Source organism: Anabrus simplex, chromosome X (genome assembly GCF_040414725.1).
Source record: "Anabrus simplex isolate iqAnaSimp1 chromosome X, ASM4041472v1, whole genome shotgun sequence".
NCBI classification, from domain to species: domain Eukaryota; kingdom Metazoa; phylum Arthropoda; class Insecta; order Orthoptera; family Tettigoniidae; genus Anabrus; species Anabrus simplex.
In genome coordinates, this window is record NC_090279.1 from 14,243,863 (window position 1) to 14,260,665 (window position 16,803).

Here is a 16,803-nt window from a genome sequence, read left to right on the forward strand (position 1 = left end):
TGTTAAATTTTATCTTAACTTTAATTTCGTATTTTGAGACCTGTTCACCCCCGCACCTTCTTTCACCTCTGCTAGTCCACCAAGCCACGGTAACAAGTGGTAGCAGAGCGTGGTTGAATGGGTCTCAATTTAGCCCCTTTTGACGGCTAAACATTGCCTTATTTTCGAATTCTAACAATTTTCTCAGTTGCTGGAATTTTTTGATTTTTCCGTTTGTTTTCAAAATTGCTTTTTCATCATGCCCGGCCCTCGCGGTGTTCTCCATCTTAACTATTTGCGCAAGGAGGAGTTGATCTATGAATTAACTATTAGAAACGTGCAATCTGGAGGCACGGTTGCGGTAGACACAAATAAGCTTAGAGAGTCTCTTGATTTGCCTATTTACATCCCCACTTTGGGAGAGAAAGAAATTGACGACTCTCTCTCCACGATCACGGACAATACTACTGAGCTGGCATCTGTAATTACCTTTTTTGAAGAAAATGATCCTTCTCCCAATCAAATTAAACGTGTGCAAACCAGGTTATTTCATTTCCTAATAGAGTTAACGATCTGTTGTCTCTGAAGTTGAATGACGTTCAGAGGAAGGAAGCTAGTGTGGTTCTTGAAAATATTTCTGAATTGTCCAGTAAGGTTACCCAATTGTTAACTGGGGAAGTTCCTCCCAAAACTGATCAACCCACTACGGTGAATGTAGGTAGCGAGGAAGTGTCTCCTAAGGGAGAAGTCAATAGGAAAACTGTTGGAGCTCAAACAATCTCTGCCCCATTGGACAACGAGTCTGAACGCCGTACCTCGTTAAATAATGTACGTTCTGAATTAACTTCTTTGCCACTTAAGCCTTTACCTACTATGTCACCTGGGTTCAGCTGCTTGCCTCATCCATTAGCAATGTTGCTCAGAGGAATCTCTAAGTTTTCTGTTAATACCACCAGTGAAGAAATTTCATTCTTAAGGTTTTTAGTTGAGTTTCAGGACCATGCTCTTGTTTTTTCTCTTTCTCCATGTCAAATTTTGCAGATAATTTATCCTTATGCAATTGGTGTTCTCTCAGACAAAATAGTAAGAGCCATTGTCGAACAATCATCTATTGAAGACTTCCACGCCCACTTGCTAGCTAACTTCATTCCGGCTAGGGCAAGGTCCTCACTTATTCAGAAGTACTATTATCGTGTACAGCGGTTGGATGAAAACTTGGCAGATTTCATCCAAGATATTAAGTTCTATACTAGGGTGTTTGCTCTTCACTTCCCTGAAGATCAGATTGTACAGGCTATTGTGGAAGGTATTTCACCATCTTATGGGTCATATTTGTGTTTCGCGGCGTGCCCGCAAACCTTCTCTGAACTTGAAGCATTGGCCGTCTCAGCGGAAGGAGTTAGATACGCCGATTCCTTGCGTGTCGCGAAAGAACACCCTCCTTCTTTTAGTAATCCTCGGCCTCCACCTCGCCGACCAGTCACACCCCGTAAATGTTATGCTTGCGTGTCGCCTGACCATCTTCGCAATAAATGTCCATTGGTCAAATCTAGTAGGGCAAATAATGGAGCTGGTTCATCACAAGGTTGTTTTAAATGTGGGCCTTTCTCACATGTCGCCAAGAATTGCCCAAATTCGAATAGCACCCCCTCCTGCTCAACTTCTGGTGCAACTTCCACCAATGTCACTAATAATAAGTGACTAGTGGCTTCGGCTGAGTCGACTAATCCATCTTCCCGAGGCTCAGCCCCTAGTAAACAGGTCGAAAATTCAGGGAAAACTCAGTCTTCAGATTTCTCTTTTGAATGCCCCAACGAATGTCTTAGGATTGCGGCGGATTCCCCCACACCTGTGCCCTTCCTCAAAATTGAGTTAAATAATGAACCTGTAACAGCTTTTTTAGATTCAGGCAGTGTTTGTTCAATTATTTCGGCTGAATGGTATTCGAAATTGAAATCTATTTGTAAACTTCCTGACTATTGCTCATCTCCTGTTCAATATGTTTCGGCTAACTCTTCTCCATTAGAAATTTTAGGTTCCTTATATGTCAAAATTCGCATTTTTAAATTTACTTGGAAAATTAAATTGTTTGTGGCCAAGCACTTGTCTTGCCCCATTATATTGGGAGCCGACTTCATTTCTCACACCGGTCTAGTGCTCGACCTTCAGAGTAAGTCGTGCACGTTCAAATTTGCTTCCAATTGTAAAATCCCCTTGTTAAAGTGTAATTCTGTATCATGTTCCTCTATTTCGCCTACCCAGGATGAGATGTTGTTAGACCTTAGACATCTACCTGAGGAGCAGGCTGATAGTATTCGTAAGTTGTGTCAGTCGTTTCCAGAGGTGTTCTCTGATACTCTTGGTGTTACTGACCTTATTGAATACAAAATTGAGGTCACGGATTCGGTTCCTGTCCGTTTTCCACCTTATAGGCTATCTCCACCTAAAATGAAGGCTCTGAAAGAAATTAGTGACCAAATGTTAAGGGATGGTATTATTCGGCCCTCTAAGTCTTCGTATTCTTCGCCTATTTTTCTAGTCCCGAAACCCCAAGGTGGCTTCAGGCCTGTCATTGATTATGGGGCTCTCAATCGGAAGGTGGTGTTACAATCTGTGCCCCTTCGTGACCTTCATTCTTGTTTTTCATGGTTTCGTAAGGCCAAGTTCTTTACCATCTTGGACCTGAATCAGGCCTACAATCCAATTTCCCTAGCCGAAGAGTCTAAACACCTTACAGCGTTTGCCACGGATTGGAATTTGTATGAATACAACCGCGTGCCTTTCGGGCTCCCCACGGGAGCAGCTGTACTCACTAGACTGCTAGATAGGGTCTTCTCCGACATCAAATTTGAGTACTTGTATCACCATCTTGATGATGTCGTCGTATTTTCGGAGACTTTCGAAGAACATCTAGATCATCTGCAAGAAGTTCTCAATCGCCTTCGTAAGGCTGGGTTAACTGTGAAGTTGTCCAAGGTTGCCTTCGCTAAGCCCTCCATGTCATTCCTAGGGCATATTGTGCCGCCCGATGGTGTTGCAGTCGATCATTCTAGAACACAGGCCATCCGTGATTTTAAACCTCCCAAGGATATAAAAGGTATTGCCAGGTTCATTGGTACGGTGAATTTCTTCAGGAAATTTATTCCAAACTTCGCTAATAGAGCGGAGCCCTTGAACCTTCTTCGTAGGAAAGGCATCAAATTCGAGTGGGGACCTTCTCAACAAGCCGCTTTAGAAGATCTTAAATTAGCTCTCTGTAATGCCCCTGTCCTTGCCATGCCAGATTTCTCGAAGAAATTCATCGTCCAAACCGACGCGTCGTCGTCGGCGGTAGCTGCAGTCCTTCTTCAAGAGACTGAACTAGGGAGGCGACCCATCGCCTATGCATCTAGGACTCTATCGGCTCAAGGATCCAAGTATTCCATCTATGAGCTCGAAGGTTTGGCAGTCTTATTTGCCTTAGAAAAGTTCCGTCTCTATCTGGAACATGTCAAATTCGACCTGGAGACGGATAATCAAGCCTTAAGCTGGGTCTTAGGTAGGCCGCGTCGTACTGGTCGTATAGCCCGTTGGGCCATCCGAATTTCTGCCTTCCAATTTGATGTTAGGCATATCAGAGGTACTGAAAATGTTGTTGCAGACGGACTCAGCCGTATGTTTTCCAACGACGTCGAGACCCATGAACCGGTCGATAGTTCATCACCTCCCGAGTCCATACTATCTGAGGTTAATGTCATCTTAACAGATGCTCCCATGCTCTTTAAGGACATTGAGAAATACCAACGTGAAGATCCGACACTGGCTCCGATAATGGAAACCCTTTCTTCTGGGGAACATGTTGTCCCTTATGTACTGAGGAATGGTGTTTTATTTTGCCCTTAGAGGCATGATAAGATGATAAAAGTTGTCGTTCCAGCTATTCTTGTACCTATGATCTTCAAGTACTATCATGAGACCCCATTAGGGGGGCATCTAGGCATCTTTAAAACTCGTGAAAAGATTCGTGAAAGGTTCATCTGGAAGGGTATGGATGGCGAAATCCGTGAACTAGTAAAGGCTTGTAGATCTTGTTTGCTTAGTAAACCCACCATGTCCAGCAAGGTAGGCCTTTTGTTTTCTCATCAGGCTTCGCGCCCAATGGAACGCCTGTATATTGATTATGTAGGACCCTTCCCCCAGTCAAAGGGAAATGCCAACAAGTTCATCTTTGCATGTGTAGATGGTTTTACAAGATTTTCCTGGTTATTTCCGACTATGCTGGCTACCGCTCAGTCTACCATTACTTGTCTAAGTTCAATCTTTGCTTCTTTTGGTCCGTGTCAATATATTGTGTCTGATAATGCTAAGGCTTTTACATCTAATCTATTTCGTAAATTCTGCTTTGACCTGACCATCTCTCATGTGACAACTTCTGCTTATTACCCTCAACCATCTCTGGCTGAAGGGGTTAATCGTAATCTCAGGTCCGCGCTTATTGCCTATCATCATGAAGATCATTCTAGATGGGACACGTCCCTGCATTGGTTAGCTTTTGATTTGAACTCGGCTGTTCATGAATCACATAAGTTTACTCCAGCTTCTTTGATGTTCAAGTTTGTTCCCAACACGCCGCTCTCTAACCTCTGGTCTCTGAGTGATATTCTACCTGAGACAATAGACCAGATAATATTAAAGATCTTTGGAAGAAGGCTAAAGCCAATCTTAAAGTGTCTCATGAAAAAGTCAGGGAAAGATATGATCGTGGACGGAGACCCACCCCTTTGAAGGTAGGCGACCAGGTGGTGGACAAGAATTTTGTTCCCGCGGGCAAGCTTGCCCCCAGATTTCATGGGCCGTGCATAATTCTTGATTTTCTTACGCCGGTCACATTGTTATTAAGCAATCCAGCCACCGAGAGGATATTTAGGGTTCACCTGTCGCAGGTGAAATCTGTATAATTTCTGTGCTAACTTGCTTCATATAATTTTGAAAGAAATATGAAGGTTATATTTTTTTTGAGGGGTTTCACTTTTAAGGCCTTCTGTCCTTGGAATCTGTTTCCTTAGTGTGTAACCATTTATTGTAAACCTTCTCCGACCAGTTAAACTGCCATCCTGTCCTTACCACGGCCATTACCACGCTCCCGTCTCCTGCTCCACTACACACAGTGGCTTGTATATGAAACGAATTTCTCCACGCCGCTGGCCCCTCAACCTCACCACAATTAATGTACCCTAAAATCATTCTGGTCCAACAAAAATTCTGCCGCCGAGCTTTAATGTTTCAGTGCCCCCGCAGCAGCGCGGGGCCGTACCGCTACTGAGGTACGGTATGGGCCCGCCCTTCTCCAGTGAGGCCAACCAGTGTACGGCGAGCCGGAGTCCTCCTCCCGGCCAAGGCTGATGTGCGGCGCACAACCTGTAACTGGCCCGCGACCTACATGTTCGCCGCGGGAGCGGCGTGCTTCAACACCACTACTCCTCTCATAGTGCGGGCGAGCGGTATCTCAGGGTACTTGAGGGGTCCGAGCGGCCTCCTCTGGACACAAGCTGCAGTGGCCGGTCTGGCCATCCAACTTAATCAACCTTGAAAATATGTAATCAGCTACATGGACATTTAATATCTACAATTACTGCAGTTTTGAATCCAACTGCATTATCTGGTGGACTTAGAAAATTTTTCCTCAACTTTAAAAACTAAAAGTCTTTCTTCTGAATTCAACTTCTACAAACATAAAGACATTTCATCAACTATAACTACAAACTATTTTGAAACTGGATCCTATCATTTAGGAAAATTTGGTTGTAAAGACTTCTACCATTAACTTCGATATCAACATCATAACTTGGACCTTATTTTAAAACAAAAGTTTATGTTCTTCTGTGTTACACTTTGGAGGAACCTTTGGGGGGGGGGGGGAGGTCTGTACCGGGTGGTACACCTTCACGCCGCTAATTTAAACCTTGCGCCAGTCGAAATTCCTCTACTGGAGGAAGTCTGAACTTTATCTACTGTGTTAATTTTCAAGTTTCTCAGAAGATGTCTCTACTTGTAAATTTTGAAGTTTCTGAACTGGGTCATTTTCGATGTATTTTTATTTTGCCTGTGGTAAGAAGTCTGGACATTCTCTTCTAGATGGCACTACTGAAGGACTACAATTATGCACCCTAGCGCGAAGTGAAAGAACTGTGTGTTTTGGAGAAATTTTGAATTCATAAGTTTGCTCTTTGTTAAATTTCTTTCAGTCATTGTTTAAGTTGGCAATATTAACCCTTTCTTTCCGCCAGTTTTGAATTTGACCAATAATAATTTTCTGTAATTAATTTTCTACCAATAATGTGTTTCTTCTTCATCTTGTGTAGGGGTTTTTGTGGGTAGCCAATACAATTCTTGTGGGAGGGTGTTCTCATTCGTGAAACGCCTCGAACTTTCCACGAGGGTATATAAACTGCTGATTTTCGGGTCTCCGGGCCACTTCAGTAACCACTATCAGTGTGTAAAGTACGTAGCAGGGGCGGGAAGCGCCTCTTTCGTCGAGCAGCAGTTCAACCATCAGGTAATGGCCGTTTAATAACTTCTTTTCTTGCTCGCTCAGCAATTTAACTCTCGGGGCAGGTCCGAAGCCTTTCACCATGTAACTTTCCTCTAAAATGTAAAGACACGTAGTTTCAATCCTATCTTTGTAAACTACAACTTGGGATAGAGAGTGCTTAACCCTCTCGAGCTCCCACTCATATTGCTTTGAGGTGAACTTATTTTCACAACCGTTTCTTCCTTAACGTAATGTAAATTGTTTCCTTCTAAAAGTCACCTCTTTAGTATGGGATTAGCCCTTGCAGTAACGGCCTAGTGCCAAGTAGGTTTTATATAAAGTGTAGTAGGAGTGCAAGAACGCCTCCTCCCAAGTTGGTATTTTAGAGGCCATGTAATTTACCTGTTTCTTTACTTAATAGGCCTCAGTAGGTTGGGTATTTTTACCCCTGTTTTCATGTCCTTGGAGGACAACTTGAATGTGGAGTATGGTGTGGCCTTTGATAGACTTAAATTTTGAGAGCGAGTGGCCCCTTCTTGAAAATTGAGTTGTTGTATGCCTCGAGGAGGCTTTACCGTGTAAAGAGGAGCAAGTGCTCCTAGGCATGATTGGGGTTTTCTCCCTCTTTGTTGAATTCTGTATATCGTAAGGTTGGGCTTATAGCTCAAGAATTGTGTGTCTGGCTCTCGGAGCCCAAATCCTGTAATCACTGTAATTGTACATTTTCGAATTGTGTTTCGCCTACTGAGTACCCGTTCTATTTGTTATTTCTTAATCTTGAAAAGAAAATATAACCTTGTTAAATTTTATCTTAACTTTAATTTCGTATTTTGAGACCTGTTCACCCCCGCACCTTCTTTCACCTCTGCTAGTCCACCAAACCACGGTAACATTAATTACTGAATATCGAAAGTAATACACAAGAACTACACAATTCCGAACTGCAATTAAGCCTATCCTAATTACAACAACAGAATTTTTAATAAAAGTTTCTACGGATACTTCTACTACACCAGTACTACACAAATATTTTACAATAATAAAATAAGCACACTAAATTCTAATAGGATATTACTCGTATACTACTGTACAGTACACTACAGTAATTTTTAAACTACTTTCAGACGTATCCTAATTTCGATACCGGTACCGTATGTCACTACTAAGCACAAACAGATATGAACTTTGCAAGAACTACTGTACTCAAAGATTACCAACAAAGCTAAATGCTTAGACAAATTATTATTAGTATTACGGTCTAATAGATACACACGAAAGATAACACACGAATATAGCAGGCAAGATACGGCACTATCTAAATGTACTGTACCTATACTACAATGTATCTACACTACACTACACTACATTTGGTTAAATTCTTAAGTATCGAAAGGATTGCCGTACACGAAGAAAAACACGAATATAACTGTCAAGATATTATCTAATATATTATACCTTATCTTCACTATAATTCTACTGAAATGTGGTTACGTGATTATTACAGCTGGTGGATTACTATTATTTTCCCTACTCCACGTGACTGAGAGTAAAAGTGTCCTTAATTAGGCCTACTGAAAAATACGAGGTTGTCTACAATAATTTCTCAAATATTTCTATCAAAACTACTCCTACTACTCCAGGGACTCTAACTGCAATTAGGCCTACTGGGATATATGAACTTTATTATTATTAGCTAACCGCTCATAAATACTGAAAGATCGAGGGAGTGAAGTATAAATTACGGATACTTTAACCTACTCAGAAGTACAAATGACTGGAATACAAGACCAGCTGATTTATATTTATATTTACTTGACTACACTACTCCCTTTGTTCACGACTGTAGTCAACAATGCAATATTTGAATATGAGGAGCGATAATAATCAATAACAATACAACGACTGTTAACTACTACCGAGTAATCTCTTTGACTACTTTTTAAATGGAAGACAGGCGTATAGTCTTTTTAAATGTAGTAAATTATTACCTTCGCGATAGTTCGGACGGATATCTATACGAAATACCGGAGGAATTTCGGCGGAAGTTACGGTACTATTCCTTATGATAAGCTGCCTTTGTAAGTATTATACCAACGAACCTACAGATATTCACAAATATTTTAAAAGTTAATATTATTACCTAAATGTTAATATTATTACCTAAAGTATTTACTAAACCTAAATTCGAAACAAGGTACACCTAGCTAGCCTACTTAACCTAGAAAACGTAAATTACATAAGACCAACTGAATTACTTGTTATAAAATTTAAATAAATATCACTACTCCCAATTTCTACCAACAGGCACTAAACACCACTATATAAATAGCACTAAATGAATCACAAATACAAAACATTAAGCTATTTCAATAATTTTAACTACTTTATCACTACAATAATGCAAGAGCTCTCTCAACAGCCAACCGTTCTCAAGCGCATCCAACAATGCAAGGCCAGATCAGGAAATAATTAAATCTCAACTTTTACGATTAACGTATTGAGGTGACAATTAATAAATAGATAAACTAGCATCAAATCAATCACTATTTAGGATACAACCACGAAGTGACAAGCGTGAAGAATGTATGTTATAGTCATGTGGTAATGATCAGCACATCAGTTGTCTTTCATTATTTTATATAAACAAGAGAAAGGGCAAAAAAGTATTCATTATCAAAATAAATGCCATTATAAGACAACTAACCTGAACAATAGACAAGGCATAATATAACGTACTGTAAACTAGTTTTAACCCTAGAACACTAACCCTTCGTAAATTTTACGACAGTAGGTAGCAGAACGGTATAGTTTAATGGCTTCCGCGCGTGCGTGCGTGCCGCTATTTTGTGTAGCTGATTTTTTCGAGCAGTTATTGACTGTGGCATGTGCGATTGTTGATATCTTTGCACATTCTTGTAATAATTGGGTGGGTGTCGTCATATTCACGAACGGTTAGTGATAGTGTGAACTTATAAGTATAATGTTTCGTCATGCCCTTTTTACATTTATACTTATTTCATTTGTTTTCTTGGTAGTTTTGGTTTCTTTGTGATGTAAATAACCTACATTCATTATTTAAGCGTTTATTTTAATATGTTGTGTTATAACATAATATTTTTATTTATGAAACGTGTTCATTTAATATTTTTTGTGCGCCAAGTTTTCTATATCTAATAAATAATCACATAAAATTGTTTAATATCTACGTACACTGACTGACAGAGCAAATGCAACACCAAGAAGGAGTGGTTCGAAAGGGATGAAAGTTGGGGAAATAACAGAGACGACACGGACGAATAATTGATGTTTATTTCAAACCGATATGCAGGTTACACAATGCGCATGGCATCGACTCAGTAGGATGTAGGACCACCGCGAGCGGCGATGCACGCTGAAACACGTCGAGGTACAGAGTCAATAAGAGTGCGGATGGTGTCCTGAGGGATGGTTCTCCATTCTCTGTCAACCATTTGCCACAGTTGGTCGTCCGTACGAGGCTGGGGCAGAGTTTGCAAACGGCGTCCAATGAGATCCCACACGTGTTCGATTGGTGAGAGATCCGGAGAGTACGCTAGCCACGGAAGCATCTGTACACCTCGTAGAGCCTGTTGGGAGATGCGAGCAGTGTGTGGGCGGGCATTATCCTGCTGAAACAGAGCATTGGGCAGCCCCTGAAGGTACGGGAGTGCCACCGGCCGCAGCACATGCTGCACGTAGCGGTGGGCATTTAACGTGCCTTGAATACGCACTAGAGGTGACGTGGAATCATACGCAATAGCACCCCAAACCATGATGCCGCGTTGTCTAGCGGTAGGGCGCTCCACAGTTACTGCCGGATTTGACCTTTCTCCACGCCGACGCCACACTCGTCTGCGGTGACTATCACTGACAGAACAGAAGCGTGACTCATCGGAGAACACGATGTTCCGCCATTCCCTCATCCAAGTCGCTCTAGCCCGGCACCATGCCAGGCGTGCACGTCTATGCTGTGGAGTCAATGGTAATCTTCTGAGCGGACACCGGGAGTGCAGGCCTCCTTCAACCAATCGACGGGAAATTGTTCTGGTCGATATTGGAACAGCCAGGGTGTCTTGCACATGCTGAAGAATGGCGGTTGACGTGGCGTGCGAGGCTGCCACCGCTTGGCGGCGGATGCGCCGATCCTCGCGTGCTGACGTCACTCGGGCTGCGCCTGGACCCCTCGCACGTGCCACATGTCCCTGCGCCAACCATCTTCGCCACAGGCGCTGCACCGTGGACACATCCCTATGGGTATCGGCTGCGATTTGACGAAGCGACCAACCTGCCCTTCTCAGCCCTATCACCATACCCCTCGTAAAGTCGTCTGTCGGGTGGAAATGCCTCCGTTGACGGCGGCCTGGCATTCTTAGCTATACACGTGTCCTGTGGCACACGACAACACGTTCTACAATGACTGTCGGCTGAGAAATCACGGTACGAAGTGGGCCTTTCGCCAACGCCGTGTCCCATTTATTGTTCGCTACGTGCGCAGCACAGCGGCGCATTTCACATCATGAGCATACCTCAGTAAAGTCAGTCTACCCTGCAATTGGCATAAAGTTCTGACCACTCCTTCTTGGTGTTACATTTGCTCTGTCAGTCAGTGTATTTTGATTCATGTTAAGTTCACGACACTATAGGAACTCTTAATAACGAAATTCTTGCCAAATATAAGCTGTTCCGTAGAAAATATAACAATTATAAATTGGAGTTGTCAAATTTACGAAGGTTTTGTAATAATGTGTGGCGAAATAATAATTTTGAGGCTTCGTTTACATCAGTAGAAAAGAATGTGACGATATATTATTAGGCCCATCCTCGCATATAAGAAACTTCGATAGACCTTGAATAAACTTTATGCAAGAATCAGATTAGAAATTATGTTAACAGAAGAAAAATTTGGTCCGAACGGTTATTAAGGATTCCCAATTTTATAATTATGAGATCGAACTATAGTTATTTTATCTGCTTATATAATCGATACAGGAAACTTCTATACATAAACTCTTTATTTAAAGCATGCCAATAACAATATTAGATCATTAAGTTTAAGGTTCCGGAATCAGCACTTATTTAGTTAAGCTGATTATACATGAAATCAAACTGTTACAAGGGCATAAGAAAACATAATTGCCCAAAGTTAAATCAAAATGGAATAAAACATTTTGACGCCTAGCGCCGATGAAAAGTGTTTTTCTAGCCTGAAAACAACAGATATAATTAGCCAGGAACATAATCCAATCCTCTGAACAGCGTCTTTCGCCAGGAACACGAATATCCGCCTGCTGTCGACTCCATCTTACTCCAGACTACATGGGTCATTAGTATTTTGTTTGTATCAGATCATTTGCCACATTGTCGCAATTATGAATAGCGGCCACCAGGTGCGCCACCAGCTTTAGTAAATAGTCACGCCAACAGGTAGCGTTCAAATGCACACCAGGTGCACAATAGTTCCTAAGGTTATCAAGTTCCGTATTAACGTTACAAACAATATTCCTACAATAATAGGACATTCATTCAGAAAATGTATTTGTGAAGCACGTTCTATATTTTCTGTTTATTTGTGATAACTTTTGATAGCTCTGTTCATAAGGCATTCTTTCGAAATATGTGTTTATGAATCAAGTTCTTTTTCTGTGTATTTATGAAGATTATGAAAACTAACCAATCTCATTTTCAGTGTCTGTGTCGTTCGTCTTCCCTCTTTGACATCCTGCCAGTTTTTCCTGAGCCCGTCGAGCAGCGCTTTCTTCCACTCCTGTGGTAAAGGGCCTGTCTGTCTTCTGGGTGCTGTCTCCGCCATAAAACCCTGATAGCTTTTCGCCATACTTCTGAAACAACCCGTCATTGATTTCATCCTCACCGAGCTGAGTGGCACAGACGGTTGAGGCGCTGGCCTTCTGACACCAACTTGGCTGGTTCGAACTTGGCTCAGTTTGGTGGTATTTTAACGTGCTCAAATACATAAGCCCCTTGTCAGTAGATTTAATAGCACGTAAAAGAAATCCTGGGGACTAAATTCCCGGACCTCGGCAAATTCCAAATCCGTAAAAGTAATTAGTGGGACGTCAAGCCAATAACATTATTATATCAATTTAGGAAGGCTCGGAACATAATGGGCTGACTGCAAGGGGTCACACTCTTGATTATGAAACTATAGGTACATATATTAACAGAAATAATTACAATATATACATTTACTAGCGCTTTGTCCGCGACTTCGCTCGCGTCATACTTGAGTTATGTCCCATTTTATTATTATATTTCCACATTTTCTTTTGAAGTCAACTGAGCCAACCTTACGCGTTCATCGACTTTTGTACGAAATGTAAGACATGAACGTAAATGATGTGTTTTCCCGTCCCGGCTTCGGTCGGAATTGGAAAGTTTCACGCGTGTTCCGAGTTCGCTGTTAAATGAAATTCTCTTGTAATAACAGTAGCTTCTATTATTTTTTTACCCCGTCACACGTAATCTAGTGCCATTGCACAACTTAGGTGGTTTGAGGTTACGTAACAACATTACAGGTGCTCCTACTTTCAAACGAAGTTTGTGAGATGGGAATCCTGGAGGATTAAGGTAAGGTAAGGGTTGTTCTGCCCGAAGGCAGGTCCGAACCTCCGCAGAGGTGTCCTGAGCCGGAGTTTACGTGCGGTAGGGTGGCCGGTTCCTTTCTGCTCCTCCATTCCCTTACCCCACCAACAGCGCGTGGCAACCCATCCACTTCTCGACAACGCCCAATGTTGCTTAACTTCGGAGATCTCACGGGATCCGGTATTTCAACACGGCTACGGCCGTTGGCGGAGGATTAAGAGTATTTACGAATTCTACTGGATAACTGAGAGCATCGTCCGTTTGTAATACCGTGTCGACCGATTTAGACTCTATTTTTCTGCATCAAAATATGTAAGCAATGCTTGATTTAATTCAGGGACTCTCAAACGCCCAAAATCTCACGCGTGCAAATCGAGGCGCAAGAGCTCCGTGCACTGTGCATCGGTCCCGCTCGGCTCGGCTCGCACCAACGCCGCGTCTCTGGGCTACTCGGCTAAGCTCGGCTCAACTCGGCTCGGATTTGGAGCGCTACGGAGCAAGTGAGGAAGAGGGAGACAGGGGGAGCGAGCGAGACAGGCGTGGGGAAAGAGAGAGACAGCGCTATTGCTCCAAATCGAGGAGTGGGGGTCTGCACTCTGGTCATCGAAGCGAAGTCGTCTTTTGCACCGTGCACAGTGCATACACCAGGCGCATGCACCCTGAGAGGCCCTGATTTAATTCATTAGCCGTCTCATTAAAGTAAACCTGCAAAAATCCAGGATCTTGATGAGCATTTGGCAATAGACTGCCTATGGAATGTTAAAATTGACCTTGTACTTTGAAAGTAGGCATAAAGCCGGGTTGGATGACTTGCTTAGCACCAAAAGATGTCATTTGAAAACAGCTGCTATGTTTTCTAATTCGATCAAAAAAATTACCATGATCTGGATGGGCACCCATTAGTAACTCTACAATGGTTCAGGTGGAGATTAGAGTGGTGGCAGCAGAACCTTGCCAGAATCGCAACACATGCCTGGTGTTTCATCTTTCCACTTGAGAGCATTGCAGAATTGGCATTTATGGATGATTGTACCAATGGTTATCAAGCTGTTATCTTCGCAATTCATTTCAGGACCGTAAGACATCCCGGAACGAAACTTAATTTTACATGGACGCAGTCGTCTTTCTTTTCGGATCCCTGGGTGATGTTGCTCATATCGCATTTGAATTGTCCTGTGATATTCGCGATTATTTTGCTGGTGTGTAGCTGCCGTTGCTCTATGAAACTCGGGATTATTTTTCTGGTATGTCAGTGCCGCTGCTCTGTGAACCTTGGGGTTATTCTTCTGGTACGTGACTGCCGCTGCTCTATGAAACTTGAGATTATTCTTCTGGTACGTGTCCGCTGCTGCTCTATGGACTTCGGGATTTTTATTTTGGTATTTACTTCCAGCAATGGTACCGTACGTGCGGAAGGATTATTTTGTAAAAATGTGGCTGCTTCTTTTTTAAATTGTATTTTTATCTTACCGTTTGAGTATCGAGTACGACGTTTTTTAGAAACTTTTGTAACAACAAATGAAGCACTTGTTTCTTCGCACAGACATTCACATACAGTACGGTACTTCAAAATGTCCGTTAGAGAGATTACCAGTAAATCGCAATCTTTTTACGGGATTAGCTTCATCACTAAATATCCAGTATAACTTTATATCACGATAAACTTCAAAGCGGAATGGAAATATTTTGCCACCTGCCGTCAACTCACATGTTCCACCACAAGTTGAATCTTCTGACACGATAAGTCGGCACTATTATGAAGAGGAATAGTTATTACCAAGATGATTTTCGGACAAAATGGAAACAACTTACGAAACAATAGCTTCACGAACTTCATCAAGCCGTAACTGAGTAGAATATAAAATGTAAGAAAGAGATGTAAATAGACATGCACCGCCACCTACAATAGAAACAATGTTATGTGGCAACACTTCACCATTAATGTTGAGATAAGTTACTGCCATTATGCTGTGTGCGTGAAAAAGACGTTATCGCGCTGCAGTTTGTTATTTAACCTGTCTCCTTGAAATATCACACACCAGTACGTTGTATCTTCTGGTATGAAATGTTTGTACTCTTCTGAGGAGGAGTAGTTATTAGCAAGGATTGCCAAGGTTCAAACCCTTACTGCTCAAGAGTTCTATCGCAATCACTTCATTACTGGTCGACAATATTATGCAAGTTGCCTCCGGTCTCTCCTTCGTCAACATGAGCGACATATCTTCGAACCATAGACAGCTTTGTTAATGACGCATGCTCGTGCCGAACTGGTACTGCTTTCGCCTAGCCTTTTCTACCAGTTGTATGGATGAAACAATTCATTTAAACTGTAAGCGGCTGCATAACTCACTAACAAAATATAAAACCGTAATAAATCTCATTGATAAAACAATATTCCTGAGTTAAAAATAGGCTGCCCACAGGCAGATTCGAACCTGCATTTTTGCAGTAGGTAGTCCGTTGACTTAACCGTTGCGCTATCAGCACAACGTAATACAACCTCTCACGAATTTACTCACAAACGTTCGTATATGTAGGCCTATATACTGTTAATTGGTTCATTACCGTCTTAAAATACACGGAAGCGGAGTGAATCGGCACGTACACGTATGTGTTGGAGAAACTGCCGCTGCCATTTTTAATTGGCAAAAGCCAAAGGTTCATTCGCGAAAGGCAAGCATTTCATCAGGAAAAACTTGAAAATACATATATTTCCGCTGACTTTTCAAGAAATGCAAGATTTTTGAGACGATTTGGAAGACTGAATGAATATATATGTAGAATATTGTTAAAAAACGGATATTTTGAACACAAATGTAAAACCACATATCACCCCTTTTCACTCCTTTGAAATCGGAATTTTAAACATTTCTTTTAAAATAGTATTTATGATATATGAAAATAAATATGTGAATGAATATAAGTACCTACAATATTTTTCACAGAAATGGAGAAAACCAACAAAAAAGTAAAATCACCTTTCAACCCTTTTCACCCTTTAAAAGAGGAATTTTTAAAAATCCTTTCTTAGTGCGCATCTGGGCTACGGTAGGAATATGTCCTCAAATTTTCATGCAATTATCTCCAGTAGGTTTTGTTGTGCGTTGATTATCATTCAGTCAGGACATCTTGCTTTAAATACAGTATATAGATGCAAGAAATATGCACAGATGATGTCGCTAAACAACTCCTTATCTCCCCTTTTGGGAATCTGTTCTTCAGTATTACTGGAACTGCGGCCTGGAACGTCATGCTGTTTGACGTAAGTCAGAGGAAAAGTTGTTCCTAGAAACTTTCTCAGAATGTGGCAGGTGCTCAGGAGGGTATCTTTCTGTAGTTCGACGTATGTGTGATGATGCAGGTTTAATGCGGCCAGAGAGCTGTGCAACCCTTCTGGAATAACACCGGTACATGATATTACTGTTGGAACTGTCGTGGCTGATTCTAGTTTCCACAGGCATTGTATTTCTATTGCCAGTTCTGTGGATTTTAATATCCTTGTGGCTATTTTTTATTTATCGACTAGAACAATATCTGGCCTATTGTTGCAGAGTGTGACATCGGTTATGCCTTCTTGGTACCATAGTAGTTTGTATGAAGAGTTTTCGAGAACGGGTGGAGGTGTATATTTCCAATATGCAGCTGATGACTGAAGAAATCCACATTTTACAGAAAGTTTCTGGTAAATGATTTTA